This window comes from Heterocephalus glaber, unplaced genomic scaffold (genome assembly GCF_053883595.1).
Source record: "Heterocephalus glaber isolate CG9 unplaced genomic scaffold, H.glaber_assembly_v1.0 deba00001457, whole genome shotgun sequence".
In the NCBI taxonomy this organism is placed as follows: Eukaryota; Metazoa; Chordata; class Mammalia; order Rodentia; family Bathyergidae; genus Heterocephalus; species Heterocephalus glaber.
Window position 1 is genome coordinate 4708288 of NW_028258305.1, and position 19948 is coordinate 4728235.

At 41.8% G+C, this 19948-nt stretch overlaps 1 long non-coding RNA gene and 1 pseudogene across 2 annotated transcripts; both read right to left on the bottom strand.

Moving 5' to 3' along the window:
• Nucleotides 1–2575: 2575 nt before the first annotated feature.
• On the bottom strand, nt 2576–5273 carry LOC147826920 (uncharacterized). Of its 2 annotated transcripts, none has more exons than XR_015453069.1 (2): nt 5025–5273; nt 2576–4613 (listed from the first exon to the last, which is right to left on the bottom strand). It is a non-coding gene; the product is annotated as an uncharacterized LOC147826920 (long non-coding RNA). The 2 variants fall into 2 exon arrangements; XR_015453070.1 differs by having other exon boundaries at nt 4802–5273.
• Nucleotides 5274–13529: 8256 nt separating this feature from the next.
• LOC101700175 (splicing factor 45 pseudogene) lies at nt 13530–14817 on the bottom strand (annotated as a pseudogene).
• Between the last annotated feature and the right edge of the window lie 5131 nt (nt 14818–19948).

Below are 19948 nucleotides of genomic sequence, written 5' to 3' on the forward strand. Positions count from 1 at the left end.
GGTGGCCAGACTTCAGAGAGAAATGGCTACGGGGTTCCCAGCCTCACCGAATATCCCATAGGGTGGAACCAAAGCTAAGGGGCTATTCAAACTGAGGAAACCAGGTCAGTTGGGCCACTGAGAGCCTTGGCAGTGACCAGTGATGATCCATAATGCAAGATTTTCTGAGGCCATCATAAGGACTGCCTGAGGTTAAAAAAAAAAAAAAATCCTGTTTTGGAGTTGAAATTAGGTTGATTTAAATAATTTGTTCCATAATGTTTTTCCTTTCCCCAATGTCGGGGGTTGAGCCCAAGGTCTCGCACATACTAGTTAAGTATTCTACTACTGAGCTACATCTGAAACCCCAGAATGGAATTTTTCAAAAATTGTAACTAATACTGCCTGGCCATCTTTGTACATGTAACTTTTCTATATAGAGGATTCTTTTTTTTGAAGATAGATTCCCAAAAGTAGAATTACTGAGTGAAAGGACATAAACTTTTTAGGCTTTTAATACATATGGCTTAAGCCTTAAATGTTCTCAGTCTGAGTGTAGTGGTCCAAGCATGTAATCCCAGCACTTACAAGGCTGAGGCAGGAGGATCTTGAGTGTGAGGCTACCCTGGGCTATAATAGTGAATTCAAGACCAGCCTGGACTATTAGTGAGAATCTGTCTCAACCACCCTCCATAAAAAAACAGCTCTCTGGATGAATTTTGACTTCCGGATTTGGATTTTAAAACTAGAATACTCTCTTCAGTGGGGTGTGAGGGAGAGACTGGAAGCCTGTCAGGAGACTGTTAGAATATTTCATCTGCAGTAGGAGGAAGGACCAAAATGGGATGATAGCAATGCAGAAAGGAAGAGACAGATTCCAGTGTCATTCAGAAAGTGACATTGATAGAAGAAAAATATAACTCCCAACCTGCTAGATGTCAGATGTGCCAAGTTCATGTACCCTGAATATCGAAGAGCAAATTCCAAGAGACAAAGGAGGTTAAGAGTAGGAAAGGTTTATTAGGAGAAAGCTCCAAAAAGCCAGGCGGGGTCTCTAAAGGGGTTGCCACTAAGTCTCTTCACCTGGAGTAATGTACGCAACAGAATGACAATGTGGGTACAAGGTGGATCAAACTACAGTTAACCTGTAGGATTCCTCATATAGCCACTTAGCTAATGTTGATCCAGTAGGGAAGCAAGTCACGAAGCAAGGGTACATGGAAAAATCAGAGGCATTTGGGGGGAGGGAAGGGAGGTGGGTTGGATGTTCTGGTCACCGCCTGTGTGTCTGATGCCTGTGGGCCCACTGGGCCAGTTGGTGCTAATTACAGGATAATCTCAAGCTGCTGTTTATCTCTCAGGCCTGGCTACTGCATCTCCATCCTGTGACCTGACTATCTTTATATTTGCCTCTTGCCACAATTCTGATGTCTATTTTTTGTGCTGACTTCCTTGAAGGCCCAATCCTCGGACTATATTAAATTTTTATTTAACTTAGCTGCATATAATAACATCAGCAAACCATTTCTACATGTGGGTGAAGGAATGGAGAGGTAAGAGGCATAATCCCTTTATTAATTTCAGCTTAAATATCAAAGTAGATGAAAATCCTATCAACTAGAGGCAGTATGTTTGGTGGAAAGAGCGTATGTTGTGAACCAATTGACTTTGTTCACATTTCAACTCCCCCAACTAATTAGACATGTGGCCTTGGGTGAGTTACTGAAACTGGCCAGTAGATCTAGTTTTCCTTATTTGTGAAATGAGGATAGTAACATTTATGTCTCCCAGGTAGAGGTATGAGAGGGACTTTTAGGAAAGAGGGAGTGAGGGTCCTGCTGCCCTTGAGGGTAGGGCCTTGGAGGACAGTAGTGCAATTCCTGAGTGTGACCACAGGAGGGTGCACTGTGCCCTAAAGAGCTCTTGGTTGGCTTAGACGTGTTGTGTTGATCCGCACAGTGTTAGGTGAGCATCTTCTATGTGCTGGACACCGCCTTCCAGAAGCTGTCTGACTTGTATGGTGAAGGCTGCAACTTGGTTGGAGGACAGTCAGTTTCTTCTTGCGCCACCCACCACAGAGATTTAGGCCTGGACCTGACTAGGAAAGTTTCCTTCCAGGATGGCGTATTTAGAAGACAGGACCTCAAGTGTCTCCTGTACATCAGGACCAGTGGAACTGCAAAATTAGGTTTCCTAAGATCTGCAGGTACTTTTCTACTTCTGCAAATGCGCTTAGTAAAAAGGGAACATTTAACAGAAATCAAGAGATTTCCTGGGGCCTTGAACTGAAGCTCTTCCTTACTCCCTGTTTGTTTTGGGGGTTTTTTTAAATGAAGATATTGACGCGTTTAAAAAGGACAAAGCTGATGAAAGAACAGGCCTCTGCAGAGAGCTTTGGGGGAGAGTAGCCCTCTCCTGTCTAGGGCAAATAAGATGACTCATCAACAGGAATTACACTGCTATTGTTCTTAGGTAGTCTCCTTCTAGAGGTAGTTCACCAAATAGACATTACCAGTTTTGGGGGTGTTCGAGTCTCCCTCAAGCAGTAGATTCCAGATTCTTTTTGTCTCAAAGAATTGAACAAAACAAGCAAAAATTGTGCAAAGTTTCAAATTTATTTGAAACTGGAAAAATTAAAAGTGAAGGCAAAGGGAGAAAATCGCTCTGCAGAGTGAGCTTGGGCTAAATGAAAGAAAGGAAAACATTTTTTTAAAGTACACGCTGAGGAACACAGGGCAAGCTACCATGGGGAAAGCCACGATAGTGAGCTCTTCATGGCATCTGTGTCCTTTTATTCTGCCCACACCTTGCTGGAGAGAGACCTCACCACACCTCTCCTCCCAGCCAGTCTAAGCTATGCCTATCTCCCTGTCTCACTACATTACTAATTAGTTCCATGTTGAACAAGCAGGACTTGAGAGCAACTTTTTGGTTCTTTGCTTGAAACAGGGTCTCACTGTTACCCAGGCTGGCCTCAAACTCGTGATTATCCTACCTCAGCCTCCCAAGTGATGGCGTAACAGGCGTGAGCCACTACACCTGGCAACTGTAGATTTAAACTCCATCATCTGTTTAGGGTGTTGGTTAGTAATTCTTCCCCTTCACCTGTACTGAAATCAGCAAGATGCGCTCTCTCTCTCTCTCTCTCCCTCTCCCTCTCTCCCTCTCTCCCTCTCTCTCCCTCTCCCTCTCTCCCTCTCTCCCTCTCTCCCTCTCTCCCTCTCTCCCTCTCTCCCTCCCTCCCTCCCTCCCTCTCTCCCTCTCTCCCTCTCTCTCTGTCACTTTTAAGTAAAAAGAGGTCATCACTTTAAATCACCAAATGTCTCAATTTGGCCCTTATCCTGTCAGTCCTAAGTAATTGGAAGTCAAAAAGTGATTTTAAGACTCTTCTCCTTTCCCTACAAGGGTTTCCTATGAGATACAGGTGTGTGGAAGAAGTTATAATCTGTTTCCTGCTCTGGCTTCGGTTTACTCCCTTGTCCTCAACTTTCTAAACTGTTTTTGGACCCTCAGGATTGAAGTCTGAGGAGGTGGGAGAGGGAGAGGGAGAGGGAGCCAGGAGCATCTTCACCTGACTGGTACCATAGTAAGATGACTTCATGTTCTCCAGGTCTGGAGGTGTTGACAATGGACTGTCTCATGGGGTGCTCTTTTGAGAACCCTAATATAACAGGAATCAGTGAGACAGGAGTTAAGATTTTATTAGGCAGATTTTTATTTAGGGAGATTTTATTTTTATTTTAGGCAGATTTTTTTAATAGGCAGATTAGTTAAGATTTTATTAGGGACAGTGGCCCCAAAATGGAGTCGGGAAGCCCAAAATGGAATCTGCTGAGTCAGAGCCCTCCAGGGATCCTACAAAAACATCTGGTAGGTGTCCTTGGGCTGTTTGGGACCTCCCTAGATCATGATCAGACAGGCCGTTCGTTGGCTTAAGGGCACACGGGCCCTGCATGGACACTGTATGAACACCACATAGATTTGACCCTAAAAAGTATATAGCCTATAGGGTAGAGGTTATATTGCTTACACAATGGCCCGAGCTCCCTTCTAAGCCCCTAAGAAACCCCTAGACAAAGCATTCGTGGATATCCAGAACCCCCTTCTGGCTAGTGGGAACTTTACTTTCTTGCCTTTATATCTTTTAAATAAATTTGCTTGCATCCTACCTGCTTCACCCATGGTTTCATTCTTTATCAGTGTGGCACATGATGCCAGCATCATGTAACACTGACACTTCTAGATCCATTTGAGTTGCCTTAACCTGCACCGCAAGTGATTCTCTGCCATTCCACAGCATCTAAGAAAACCGTTCCCCCTCCTTCACCTGAGATTTCATTGCTTCTATAGATGGCCCTATTGGGGGTTGGCTAAAAGAACCCCACTGGTTCAGTCTCTGACCCTTCACTTTCCAAGTATGGCTTGAATTGGGTCCATGAGACTCCATATCCTGAGAAACCAGGAGTGTAGGTCCATCCCAGTGTGGCAGCAACTCTTCCTCCCCTCTCAGTGCAGCTCAGCAGCCCACCTCTTGCCCCTGAGTTTCCTGAGTGGGATGACATTCTTCTGCTCTGCTCCCAGAACTGTAGGGGATACATGTCAAGCTCTCCAAGGGCTCTCTAGTTGATGTACTCCTGAAAAGAAAGATTCCTTAGACCACTTAAACTTAGTAGAGTCTATCTGAGCCAAACTAAACCAAAACATGACTCAGACTGGGAAGTTCCCAGAGCTAGAACAGAGCAACTGAGAAGTCCTAACAATGACATGATCAGACAGCACTTACAGAAAAATGGAAGTGAGGCACAGAAAACGACCGACTTACTTGGCTATAGCCTCGTGAGCGAACCATTCCATCCATTATGGCTTAACTAGTTGTTTGCAGTCCAGTCTGTTAACTGGCTACTGCAACCAGCCAAAGCTTAGTCACGATGATTAAACTCTACTTTGGTTTGGTCTGTTGGCCCAGTGCAGTGTCTGGTCAAATACATCTGCAAAATCTTAACAACCCTCTCACTCAGCCTGGATGAAGGTGGCCGTCAACTCACCTTGTCAGCTGAGGGCCTCCAGGAGAAGAAACCGCATGGGTTATGCTGAGACTTTCACTTAGTCACTAGCTAGACACTGAGGAACTGAAGAGGCCAAACAGAACATAAGGTCTCATGGAGTTAGCAACTACAGGAAACAGTAACATCCCTGCGGGCTGGAGCACGAGCAGGTGAAAAAACTGAGTTGCAATCAACTGCTGCCATTGCACAAATGGCTCCTACCAAAGAGAAGCGTTGCTAGAGTGATGGTGACAGGAACAGGAAGCAGGGAAGAGAAAACCTGTCTTCCCTCTCTGGACCTGTCATCTCCCTCTGTTGCCCTCTGTTGGTAAAGAAAAAATGTGACTTGAGGCATCCCCACACCAGAATCATCAAGCTGAGTACAGAGGGTGAGTTTGAAGCTGAGAGACCTTGGTTCAACGACTAGCACACTCCTTTCTTGTTTCTCTAAAACAAATGCTCCAAGGGCCGGGGATTTAGCTCAGTGGTTCCACCGCCTGCCTTGCAACCACAAGGACCAGAGTTCGATCCCTGGTACCAAAAAAACCCAAAAAAACAAAAAACATTGTATAAAAAAAATGCCCCAACAACCCTCTTCTCTGCAACAACCAGCACTCTTATACCCTCAAGCTGAGTAATTTGTCTAACAGATCTAATCCTCTACTTAGGAATCCTGCAGAGCAGTCTGACTCACAATACACGTTAGCATCCAAAATCTATTGCTTCTAGCTGCTTTGGTTAAAATTTCTAATTAATTTCTAATTAATTATAATTTCTAATTACCATTACAATAATAATGGCTAACACGGGCTGGGAATTTAGCTCAGTGGTGTCGCTGCCTGCCTCGCAAGCGCAAGGACCCAAGTTTGATCCCTGGTACCAAAAAAAAAAATAATAATAATAATGGCTAACACTTAATAGGCATTTGCTATGTATCAGGCAGTACTGAGCAATTTACATTTTAAGTCATTTAATCCAACTGACAGTTTTACTATTATTATCAGATACTGTTACTGGTATTCATGTGCTTTTATTATCCCCATTCTACAGATGAGGAAACTGAGGAACATAGAGGTTAAGTAACTTGCAGAAGGCCACACAACTAGTAAAGTGATGGAGTCAGGATTTGAACTAAAGCCATCTGGACCTGCATTCCTGACCACTACATTAGACTGTGTTGTGGCCTGAAATATGTGTCCCACCACCCCATCCCTCTGTTTCTCCTATTGAAGTCTTAACCCCCAGTGTGGCTATGTTTAGAGGTCACAGGATGGGGCCCTGATCTGATAGCATTGTTGTCCTTATAAGGAGACAACAGAGATTCCATTCCCCAACCCCACATGCACCAAGGAAGGGTTGTGTAAGCACATAAGGAACCCAACGGGTGAGCCCTCCCTGGACTCTGACCCTGCTGACATCTGATCCTGGACTTCTTAGCCTCCAGCACTACAAGAAAATAAATTTCTGATGTTTAAGGCATCCAGCCAGTGGTATTTTATTATAGCCACTGAGGAGGTTAATAGACTTGACAGTTTTGTTATATAGCTTGAGTTGATTAGTTCCTAAGGGAGCAATTATATTGGAAATAATGCATCCATGGTAGAAGCCTCCAACTAGTTTTATTTCTTTTATATTTTGGTGATCAGATTATTTCCTTCCAATCCTAGAAATAGGTAATTGAGAAAAGGAATATGGGGCAAGGTTAGATCCACAACTGTTTATTAGGGGGACTCTGCTTCATCAGCACTAGGAAGAGCCCTAATGTGTTACTGTCACAGTGGCTTTTACAATCAGTAGGCAACCAGGACATAAGTGGGAATGGCTTACACTGGGGTGAAGATGGACACATCAGGGTTCAGTGTCATTCCCATGGTAGCCACAGAGCTCTCTGGGTGAGACCCATCTAGCCTCTTCCTTCTGCCTTGTGACTGAGTTTTCATACTCTCAAGTTAATCACAATTACTATACCAGCCCTCATTCCCCATGAGGAGTCTGAGTAAACCATAAAGAAAATAGTAATTGTAAGCACAGTTCAAGTTTTCATGGCTCACAATTGCCAGTTTCACAAGTTCCCAACTCCTGGACCTGGCAGTGCAAGGACCTCCTCTCCATGGACCCAATTTACCTTTCCAGGATCTTTTCCTAATGCCCCCCCCCCCCCCGTACCAGGGATTGAATTTAGGACCTTGTGCTGCAAGGTGGGTGTGGCACCACTGAGCTAAATCCCCGGCCCTTCTGATGCTTTTCTACATAACCTGGGTGTTCCAGTCAGCTGCCTACTCACTGATTCCCAAACATGCCCCCCATTCTCTTGCCTTTGCCTAGCCTGCTTCTTATTTCCAGAAAGTCCTTTCCCCACTTTTGCTTGCTGAAATCTCATTACATCTGTGAGAGCTCGTTATGTTTTGAGTGACACTCCATAAAGGGTATCTGCTGGCTGAGGAATACCTACCTCTAGGTGATGTCTAACCCAGTAGCTCAGACAGCACAAGTGACATTTTTTTTTTCCGGTACCAGGCATTGAACTCAGGACCTTGTGCTTTCGAGGTAGTCAGGGCGCCACTGAGCTAAATCCCTGACTCTGACATAATTTTGCTCCATCTTTCTAGTCTGTCTTTTGCAAAGGTCAGCTTTTGAGGTAAGAATTGTCCTCCAAGCCTGAGCCAAAGTAACTCCATCTTGTAGTGAGCCTCTTGTAGCTAACTCCATCTTGTAGCTGTCCAATGTGCCCTCACCAGGTCCTGAGGCTGTGTGCCAGGCTGCAGAACAAGGTCATCAACCACCGTGGCTAGACAGTGCTTACTGAGACCAGCAGAGTTTTCTGATAAGGACAGTCTGGGAGTGGAGTACACATAACTCTTCTCAAGGACCCTTCTTGCTTTCCATCCTACTTGCTGTTTTAATTAGTGCCCTATAAAACCAGCAGCCTAGCACAGAGGAGGTGGGGTGGTGACTTCAGTGGTGCTGCAGCCTGCGAGTTGTCCCCAGCTGGCTTATCCTTAATAAACTCATCTACTCTACAAGCTGCGCGTAGCTGAGTTGTGCTGGCTCCCTCAGTTTGGAGCCAGGTGTTTCTTTTGCACCACTCCGAAATTTACACAATAGCTTGTGTTCACACACCCCCATTGGCTCCCTAACCCCTTTGCCAGCAGTGGTAGGTATGTTCCACATCTTCCCTTTGTGCTTCATGTCTCTTGTTTTTCTCCACCCTGCTTGCTGTCTTTGGAGCCTGACTTGAATTACATTAGTGGGCCCCCTTGGCCTCTGCCTTCCACTTGGGTTTGGTTAGTGAGGAGTGCCAGCATGAGCTCAGTGGGTAGCTGGGGTATTTTTAAAAATTAGTACATGTTTGCAGTACATAATGCTTACATTCCTGTGGAGAGTCAATACATAACACAATTCCTTTTTACATTCACTTTCCCTCCACTTCTATCTCTTGATCCCCTTCCCATTTGAGAAAGATCTATCTTCCTATCTCCTATTATCTGTCTTTTATTTTACCCTTTATGACTTGAGTTTCTCATATGAGAGAAACCATGTGGTATTTAATCTTGTGTGTCTGATTTATTTCACTTAATATTATCATCTCAAGGTGTGTCCATTTTCTACTGATACTTAAATTTATCTTTATTGCAGAGTAGTACTCCATTGCATGTAAATACTACATTTTCTTTAGCCATTCATCTATTGATGGACTACTTTCAAGCTTTACCTATTATAGGCTTCTTCCAAGATTTACCTATTGTGAATTGTGTGGCTATAAATATGGGTATGCATGTATCAATATAGTATATCTTTAATTCTTTTGGGAAGATACCTAGGAGGAGAATAGCTGGGTCAAATGGAATTTCTGTTTTTAATTTGTTGAGGAATTTTCACAGTGGTTGAATTAGTTTACATTCCCACCAACAATGCAGAAAGATTCCATTCTCTCTGCAGCCTTTCCAGCATTTGTTATTTGATTTCTTGATGATAGCCATTCTTTCTAGGGAAAAATGGAATCTCAGTGTTGTTTTAATTTGCAGCGATGTTCAGCATTTCTTCATGTATTTATTGGCCATTGGTACTTTTTCTTCTGTGAGGTGTCTATTCATTTCACTTGCTCAGTTTCTGATTGGGTCTTTTATTTGGGGAAGTTTAATTTTTTTGAGTTCATAGATTTTAGTCTATATATTAGCCTCTGTCTGAATAGCTGGTGAAGATTTTTTTCCCCTTCTATAGGTTTCCTTTTTACTCTGTAGCTTGTTTCTTTTGCTGTGCAGAAGCCTTTTAGTTTGATGTGATTGGTTGGGGGTATTTCTTAAACCTATGTCTTTCATAGGGCATCCCACCCCTTCAAGATGACATACCTCTTTCCATCTCCACATTCCAGAAGCCATCACTTGCAGGCCTGGGATGGTAATGGCTGTAAAATACTTCCCTATGCTTTGAGTTTTTCCTACACCTTGATCTCATCTTTTGTTTTGTTTTGTTTTTCGTACCGGGGATCAAACTCCGGTCCTTGCACTTGCACAGCAGGTGGCGAAACCACTGAGCTACATCCCCGGCCCTGATCTCATCTTTGTACGTAGCCCATTTATTAGTTACTCCTCAAATTGCCCATTTTGACTGTGTCTTATGTTTCCTGCCGGGACCTTGACTGATTGCAGCAGTCCCAGAGCCCAACTTCACACCATATCCAGAGAAGAGGTTTGCTTCCACTGTATTAATAGGAGAGAGAGAAAGTTTCTTGCCCACAAGCCCAGCAAACATCTTGATTCTCTTTGGCCCCAACTTGTATTATTACTCGCTAGTCATGGAGGTGACAGTGGCAGTGGTGGGGGTGGCGGAGATGGGAATGAGAAAGTGGTGATCCACCTAAACTAATAAGAACCTGCCCTAGGGCAGAGCAAAATCAAGGGGCAGAGTCCTGAATGGAAAAGAGAGGGAAGGCAGCACATGCCACTGAGTACCATCTCTTTGTGTGTGTGTGTGTGTGTGTGTGTGTGTGTGTGTGTGTGTGTGTGTGTATTGAACTCAGGGAGTTATGCAAGCCAGGCAAGTACTCCACCTCTGAGCTACATCCCCAGCCCACCGTCTCTTTCTTTAAAGCTACAGTAGTCCTTATTTCCCCACCTGGATACAATATAATGGCCACCAGGCTAAGTATGACTCTTACCCTCATGGAGCTTTTTGTGCCATCATGGAGACAGCACACATATAAGGATGAAATATAATTATATATCATCATAAGTGCTAGGAAGGAATCAAATGAGGGGCTGAGCAAGAAAAATATGGATAATCCATTTTAGATTGTGTGGCTAGGGAAAGGTTTTCTGAGGAGAAAACATTTGAGGGTGGAAAGAGAAGGAGCCCTAAAGTAAAGGGAGAGGGCAAGAATTCCAGGCAAGCTGATGTGCTCAGGCTTGAGAATGGGGAAGTACTGGGTGTGGAGGATCCCATGTGAGGCCAGTGTGGCTGGCATGAATGGGCAAAAGGGAAAAGCCCCTGGGACGAGGTGGGAGAGGCAGGCAGGGCTTCCCAGGGCAGGGTTGGGGTCTCCTTCTGGGTACAGGAAGGTGCAGGGGTGAGGCTGAGTCTGATTCCTCTCTTGAGGTCATTCTGGACATAGGGGTTCACTTGGAAGGTGCTGTGCAATCCAGGTGACAGATGGCAGGCATCTAGATGGGGCACCAGCCATGGAGATGAGTCCTAACAAATTGGACAGCCACTTTAGAGGCAGAACCATCATGATTTGTGGTGGATGGAGTGGTGAGATGGGGAGACAGGAGGTGGAAAGAGAAGACTGCTTCTCCATTGCTGGCCTGAATAATGAGCTGTGAATGGGGCAGTGGAGTGCTGATGGGAATCAGGTCTCTGGGTCCTAATTGCAGATTCCAGCAAGAGTCTGATTAGCTCCCTGTGGGTCAGTGGCCAACTTGTCCATCGGCTAAGCTGAATGATGGGAGACATACAGGAATGAGTATGCTAGGGCCTGATTAAATTTGCTACTAGTCTAAAAGAAAGGAGAAAATAAGGACATAAGGAACTGGAATACGGCACTGAAAGGTCTGGGACACATGCCAGTTGGCCTCTCCTCCTAGCCACTGGGCATTCCCCTGTGTGAAGAATCTGTTCCACCCACCCTGCTGTAAGGCCCAGCAGCAGTTGATGGTGGAAAGAGACATGGTGCATAAAACAGACACAGAGGAAGAAAATAGGAAGATTGGTTAAATCAGTTGGTGTGTCCTTGGTTCTGTGCACAAGTAATTTACAATCCCTAGATGACTTCTTGACATTATGTTTGCTTTGATTTCTCATTTATTCCAATTTCCTTAATATTCATATAGATAATCTACAGGTTTGTTTTCTTTACATACTAGAGTAGCCTCTTTAGATGGTTTTCGAATTATCTTATTGTCTATTTAAATTATCTGCCTGCTTCGTAAGCCACCTGCATTCTTGAGAACTTCTCCATGAATCTTTGTGAACAGATAGGGCTTCTGAGTATCCTTGGACACTGTATCTACTCATTTACTAGTGTACATTAGTTCTCTATCTGTAAGTCTAACTAGGGATAAAGAAATATGTAAATAATGAAGATAGAAAATGTATCCGTTTTCTCCTATCTTAAAGATTACTTATTGCTTTTGAGCAGAATGACCTTGAACAAATTACTTAGCCTTCCACTTCCCATTTGTAAAATGGCAATTTTAATAGTGCCAACCTTACTGTTGGGTTGTTCTGAAGATTAAGTGGATAATCTGTATAAACCAGTTAGTACAGTGGTTGGCACATGGCAAATCAAACATTCAGTCACAGTAGTCAGTTGTCTAAGTAAAAAGAAATGAGGAAAATCTCTAAATACTACCATGGAGTGATCTCCAAGATATATTATGAAGTAAAAAACAAAACAAAGCAAAAACCCCCCAAACAATGTGAACAAAAATATATAGAATCTACAGCCATATTTTAAAAATGTATACATAGAGGATTTAGCTCCGTGGTCCTGCTGCCTGGCTTGCAAGCACAAGATCCTGAGTTTGATCCCCGGTACCAAAAAAAAAAAAAAGCATACATATTTTTTAAAAAATAAAATAATCCTATTTTTGCTAGTAGAATTGTTATTCTGTGGTTATTGGGTGTTTATTTTCATATGATAATGTAATGCATTATATGGATTTACAATTTTTTAATTTACAGAGTCAGTGAAAACCATAATTCTCAGTATAGGATGTAAGATAGAAAAACAGAAAACCCTAAAAAAATCGAAAAATTTTATAGTCCTGATTCTGAATGGGAATCATCAATGTGAGTCCAGAATGTATCTCCTGGCCCTGCCCATGGAAAATACCAAGGAATAATGACCAAGCCTATAGAACTGAGCCCCCTTAGCTTCCAGAGTGTGGTCTCAAATGACAATTTCCCACCAGAAGGAACCAGGAGTCCTTGGAGAAATTGCTGGGTCCAGGTCTTGGGCAGGAAATGTATGAAATGATGCTGGAATATCTTGTCATACCAGAGAGTATGGAAGCTTTCAAAGATGACTGGGGTCAGGGTAAAAGGATCCAGGAGCCAGCCCAAAAGCCTCCTCTGGCCAGTCATGGAAAATTTCAGCATCAGTAAGGGTAAAAATGGCAAGAGATTAAAACACATCAAATATATTTAAAGCTATAAGTTAATAATATTCCTAAAAAAGAAAGATATTGTTCCCAATTGGAGGATATTAGATTAACTCATTATTTTGAAAACTGGTAGATAAATAAAAATATTCAACCATTTTATTTATCCTATCTTCCTACATGAGCTATATCACTGAGGAACCAAATACTGTAGTAGAGAAAGGGTGTCTTCTTAAGTGCTGTGTAAGGAATGATGTATCAGACTGTCAGCATTTTACAACCCCTTACATATTGCAGGACCTAGGAATTGAGCTTCACAGTCTTTTTGTTCTGTATTAACAAGAAGAGAGACCCAGATATGAAAATCCTCCTGCTAGAGCACATCACCACCCACAAAATAATCTTGCAAAAACATTGAACCCGAATCTAAAGGAGCCTCTTGTTCCAACCAGCAATTTACAGGAATTCAAAGGAAAGAGGAGAACATCTTAAATAATGCCACAATGGAGTTGTAATCAACAAAATCCAGACGGTGAGAAATTCTCTAGGTCAGATGCCCTGCTGAATCTGACAAACTAATTCTAATGAAAAAAATTTAAAAGGGGCAAGGAAGGGGATGTGGACCAAGAGACATACAGTCAGTTGCAGATACTGATTCTTATTAAAAGCTATAACTTACCATAAGCTAAAATAAACCTTTATTTCATAACTTAAACAAGTTTTAGTACTGTGAATGTAGCTCAGCTGGTAGAGCATTTACCTATTATGCAGGAGTCCTTGGTCAGTCCCCAACAACACAGAGAAAAAAAGTTTTAACTTCTTTAAAAAGGCTTTTTATACTATATTAAAAATCATAAAATAAAAAGGAATCAATCAACATATATATCAGAAGTCCCTCCAGCAGTCCCAGTATTCACCGGCTTTGCCCATTTCTGCTCAGAACACACATCTTTCAAGGATCAGTGTCTTTGCTCAGTCTGCCGCTCATATAAGGATCATCGCAGATGACTCTAGCTCTTAAAATCAAACTTGTTCTGCCAAATCCAAGACTCTGAATTTATCCAAATGGTAGAAACGTGCTTTTGCTACCCATCCACCCAAATACCTCCCATTCAGATCAACAACAGCTTTAATTGCTGATTCATCTCTCTCAAATTCTAAAAATATTCATACTGCTTCATCAGGGACACCAGAAATTTCAGATGTCCACTTACATTTTTTCACATTCTGCCTTGGTTTCACCTTCCAAGTCTTCAGCAACTTCTCCTGTACCAACCATGTTCCTCAGTAGGACCACTTTAGTAGGACATTTAAGTATTTCAGTTAATGGATTTGAATCCGACTTCTTTGATGCATCTTGAGACTCTCTCTTCTCGGTGGCATCATCCACAATGATCTTGCTGCCCCATTTGCTGGTGTTCTCCACCGACAATGTAGTACTCAGCCCAGGACCCTGGCCTTCCCAGAAGCCAGACCTCTGCATGATCTCATGTCCTACTGGCCATCCATGTTAGCAAGGAAGGAGTTGCTGGGCCCGGGTGGAGATCCTGGCCTATCCTGTCCCTCATGGGGAGGGATAGTAGCTTTGGAAGACTGTGATCGAGGTCTCGAGTCCTCTTCACGAGGAAAATGGGGTAACTCTTTGTCTTTCTCTTCAAGAGAAGTAGATGGTGTAATAGTAGCTCCTCCCATACTTCTTTTTCTCTCCTGCTCACAACCTTCATCTTCATTAGAATCTGAATCTGGTCACCTTTAAAACCCACTAGCTTCATGTCTGTCTTTATGCCTCTTTTCCCTTTCTTCTGTTTCCTTCTGTCTCCAGTTCTCACTGTCTCTGTCATCCCTCTCTTTGGCATTTCACTATTTTCTCATAGTCATTAGGAGACAGGATCTTATCCATCAGCTAAAGGAATCAGAACTTCTCTTGCAGAAAACCCACTGGGAACAGGGTCCTCAGGCCTGCTGCAACATGTGGTGGTATGTCCGCAATCTGCCAGTCATCTGCAAAGCAGCCTGGCTTTAAGTAGTGACTGGGGCAAAGACAGTACAGTTTTTTGTCCTTTGGCTCTTTGCCTGAGTGAGCTCTGCCTTCTTCACCTGAAGCTGAGACTACAGAAGCTTCAAGGTTTTGGACCAGCCTTCTATTTTGAGTCACTGGTTTCCACTCCCAGGTCATCATATAGGGACGTCATCTTTTTGGTTTAATCCGAATCCACGAAGCCGACTCTGCCCATGTGCCAGGGGGTGGTAGTGCAGAGCCCGGCTGCACTCTACTGAAAGCCCCAGACTGTGGGAGTCAGCAGCGGTGCCCATGCTTGGCCGTTTGTTTGTTTTTTTGTTTGTTTGTTTTTTGGCACCAGGGATCAAACTTAGGACCTTGTGCTTGTGAGGCAGGCGGTGGGCTAAATCCCCAGCCCTCTGAGTTTGGGTTTTTTTTAAAGATAGGGTCTTCGTATTAGTTCAGACTGGCCTCAAACTCACTGCAATCCTCTTGCCTCAGCTTCCCAAGTGCTAGGATAATAGGCATGTACCACCATATCCACCAAGTTTTAACTTATTAAGCAATTGGAAATTTCAACTCTGAGTAGAAATTTGATTGTATTAAAGAGCTATCACTATTTTTTTCTTTTTTTCCATTAATTATTACCATTAATTTTTAAAGGTATCATGGAATTTGGGGGATTTTAAAAAATCCTTGGCTGGAGGGTGAGCCAGTCCCAGCACCCGGAAGGAAGCTCTCCGCCTCCATCCCAGGCTTCTAGGGCAGAGAAGCTGAGCTGGTCCCAGCACCCAGAAGGAAGCTCCCCCGCTGCAATCCCAAGCTCCTAGGGCAGAGAAGGTGAGCCACATGGGTGCCAGAGGCACCCCCCCTCCCTGGGAAAATGAGAAGACACATAAACAGCCTCAAAAACAGACTTCTGGATCACCTACAGCAAGCCCAAAGGGAAACGAGATGGAACACTCTGATACTCAACCACCTGGACTCTCTGAACTGGCAACAAAAGAGGATCTGGGAAAAATGAAATCAGAAATAATTACTCAGATAACAGCAAAGATTTTGCTCATGGTGCAAGACATGATTAATAAATCTAGAGAGGACACAGATAAAAAAATAGAGGATCTGAGGAATATAATGGAATCCCAACATAGGAAACAAATGGAATCCATAAAACAGATACAAACAGATTTCCAAGAGATTAAAAACTCCATCGAAAGTCTGCGCAGCAGAATGAACCAGTGTGAGGATAGAATTTCACATATAGAAGATAAGATTGCAATTAGTGACCAGGAAAAGAAAAATTGCTTTAAAATTGTAAGGGAACACGAGAAATCAATCCAGCAGCTGCTAGACGATGCAAAGAAGAATAACATAAGACTGATTGGAGTCAATGAAGAAAGAGGAGAGAGTGCAGATGACCTAAAAAAACTGTTGACAGAAGTGATGGCAGAAAACTCCCCAAGCAGGGGAAAAGAACTTGACATACAGATAAGTGAGGCATATAGGACTCCAGCTAGCCTTAATCAAAAAAAATCTACACATAGGCATACAATAGTTAGGATTCCAGAAATCCAACAGAAGAATAAAATTCTACAAGCAGAGAGAGAAAAGAAACAAATCACATACAAAGGAAAGCCCATCAGAATCACAGCAGACTTCTCAATGCAAACCCTCAAGGCAAGAAGAGCTTGGGGTGATGTATTTCAAGCCCTAAAGGAAAACAGCCTCCAACCCAGATTGATGTACCCTGCAAAACTATCTTTCAAAATTGATGGAGAAATAAGATACTTTCATGATGAAGAGCACCTCAGGAACTTCATGAATACCAAACCAGCACTCCAAAAAATTTTAGACAATACCCTAGGAAAAGACAATGAGGATCACAACCCCAGGAAACCCAGCAGAATGAATCCATTGGGTGTGACAAATTAAACGCAAAGGGGGAGAATCCAACGAAAAAGAAAAAGCCATGACAAGGCTTTTAAAACTTTTGACTTCATCTCCCTAATGAGTGTATAATTCAGTCTTATTATTGTACTGATTAGTATTTTGCTGATTCTAGAGTTGCACACCATTCTTTGTGCTATACTGGCTATTTATCATCTTCTTATGTCTACATTTTAATTGGGTTGTCTATTAATGAGCTCTAAGAATTCTTTATATATTCTGCTCATAGGTTATATGCATTGTAAATATGGTCTGTTTAAGGACTACTTTTCATTTTAATGATGTCATTTAAAGTTCTAAATTTTGATGGAATCTCATTTATCAAGTTTTTTCTTTTATACATCATGTTTTTTGTATCCTAAGTAGCTCTTGCCTACCTTGAATTCATAAATATTTTCCCTTATAATTTCTTCTTAAAATTTTATACTTTTAGGTTTTCTTTTTTAGGTTCATAGATCCCTTCAAGTTATTTTTATGTATGGAAAAAAAGGGTTGAGATTAATTTTTTATATGCAGATACCAGGTGTTCTAGTGCTGTTTGCTGAAGACACTATCTCTTCCTCGGCTCTTGAATTGAGTTTATATTCTATAAAATGCTAATGTTAAATAATCTTTCAAAACTCAGTGGACCATATATGTGTGGTTCTATTTCTAGATTCTCTGTTTTATTCCAATGATCTATATGTCTTTCCTTACACCAACACTGCCTTGATTACTGTAGCTTTAGAAGAAGTTTTAAAATTGGGTGCTAAACGTCTTCCAACACTGTTTTTGTTTTTGTTTTTGTTTTTGGCTTTTCTGGGTCCTTTGTACTCCTACATAACTTTTAAATTTCAATATCCAATTCTTCATTTATAGCAAGTGTACACAGACCTGAATTTTTATATATATCTTGTGTTTTCTAATCCTGCTAAATTCAAGTCCAAGTTCTAGGGGCTCCTAGAGATTTCTTAGTATTTTCTCTGTAGATGATCATTTCATCTGCATATAAAGATTTTGCTTTTGCCGTGCCAATCCTATCCTAGTTGTATCATTTTATTGCCAGACTATTTTGGTGGGGACTAGGTTTCAAAGTTTAATGGACAGATAAAGAGTAAGCATATCTGTCCTTGTTCCCCACCTTAAGGAGAAAGCATTGTATCTTCTCTATTCGTACAAGGCGTTCTTGCTGGAAGTATAGAGTACATGTCTTTAATTTGTTGAGAAGTTTCTGTTCTACTTCTAGTCTCCTGATAGCTTTTACCATGAACAGCTCTAGAATTTGGTCCAATACTTTTTCTCCAACTAGTGACAGGATCATATGACTTTTTCCTTTCCTCTGTTAAAATGATGACTTTTGGGGGTGGATCTTCCAATACTGAACCAACACTGCCATCCCTATAACAAAACCACTTTCTACATCCTGCCAGATCTGACTTCTAATAGTTTGTTTTGTTAAACAAATTTCTATCTATGTTCATACTTTTTTCTTCTATTATCTTTATCCAATTTTAGGATTAACACAATGTTGAGTTCCTAAAATGAGAGAAGTGTTCCTTCTTTTTTCTGCTTTAATTGTTTGATATAATTTATCAGTTAAAATGTTTATGAGCCTGCTGTTGTCATATAGGTAGGTTTTCAAGCTAGGAATATACTTTCTTTAATAGGTGCTATTCAAATATTATGTTTCTTCCAGAGTCAGTTTCATTAATTTGTCTTGCAAGGCACTTCTTAGAAGTTGTCAGATTTATTTCAAAAAAGATTTTTGTAATATGCCTTCTATATCCTTTTAAATTCTGTAAAATCTGAAAAAAAATCCTTGGCTATTAGAGATGCATAGTAAAATATATATGGATGAAATTATTGAATGACTGAGATTTACTTCAAAATAATGCAGGAGAGTCATGTGGCTAAATCTGGATTAAGGGGAATTGACTACTGGGTAGTGAATACATAAATCTTCTTTGCCCTTTTGCTTACTTTTGTGTGTATTTTTCAATTTCCCCAATAAAAAGCAAAAGAAGAGAATGAGAAAGGAGGAGGAAGACTTTACGAAGAAAGGAAATAGAGGAGATGGAGAGAATTGAAAGGAGCAAAATTATTTCCAACCCCGCATCTCCAGGGTAGTCCATTAATATAACAGGATCCCAAACTAGCAGATGATTTAGTCAGTCAAGATTCAGTTTTCAAATTCTTCCTTAATAAAACTTTCCAGGCACGTTTACAATAATATCCTATTAATTCTCATGGAAATGAGGTAGCTTGGATTTAATTTATCATTTAGACAATGAATAAATAACCCCTTTAAATTAGATGCTAATTATTTTGATTCCCTTTTTCTAAAATGTCTTATATAATTGTCTTACATAGAAAATTGAGTCACAAACATCTTCACTTGTTTTGCTTTTCACTTTTAAAAATTTTGTCAGAGTCATTGTTCTGAACCTCAGGGATTATCCGGCTATAATCCACCTGAGGGAGCTATTTAATTATCTGGTGTTACTATTGCTAATTGGAAAGGCCAGAGACTTTTGTTCTTTCCTAGATGGAGATCTTCCTGTTTCCTCCCTCTTGCTGCAGTCCGCGCATCTGTTTCCTGGGCTGCTGTGGAATTTAATCTGCTCTCCGGTCTCTCTGACGCCCATCATCACAGCCTGACAGGGGTGCCCTACATGCAGTAAGCACTCAATAACCATTTACTGAATTAGATCAAACATAGGAGGACTGGGTAGTTGCCAGAGGAAACCAAATAATTAAACTTGTTAAATCAGTAACCTTAATTTTTGATGCAGCCCTTAAGCTCTTGAATGAGGTTTGGGAATTCATACCTGAGTTCCAGATGGCTGCAGTTGCCAGGAATCTGGCTGCCAAATGGGAGTAAGGCTCTATTATATATTAAAATGTACTAAAATGTATGTTTGCAGGTATGCATAATTGCTGCCAATTTGTTAAGCAAGGAGAAAGTAGCAAGTTGATAAAGGATAAATGATATTGATATTTCTGTGCCTGGAATAAAGAATAGGCTGAATGTGGTGGCACATATCTGTAATCCCAGCATTTAGGAGACTGAGGCAGAAAGATTACAAGTTTGTTTAGAACTGGGGTACATATCAGAGTTCAAGGCCAGGCAGGAATACATAATAAGAATGTGTCTGAAAAAACAAAAATAAGCAAACAGAAGGGGGGGTGCGGTGAGCCTGCCATCTCAGCACTGTGGGAGGCAAGGCAGAAGGATCACAAATGTGGGCCCAGGCTGGGCAACCTATTGACTTAGTGAGACCTTATCTCAAAATTAAAAAATCAGATCGGGCTGGGGAATGTAGCATCGTGGGAAGAGCCTGGGTTCAGATTCAATCACCAGCACCACACACTCTCTCTCTCTCTCTCTCTCTCTCTCT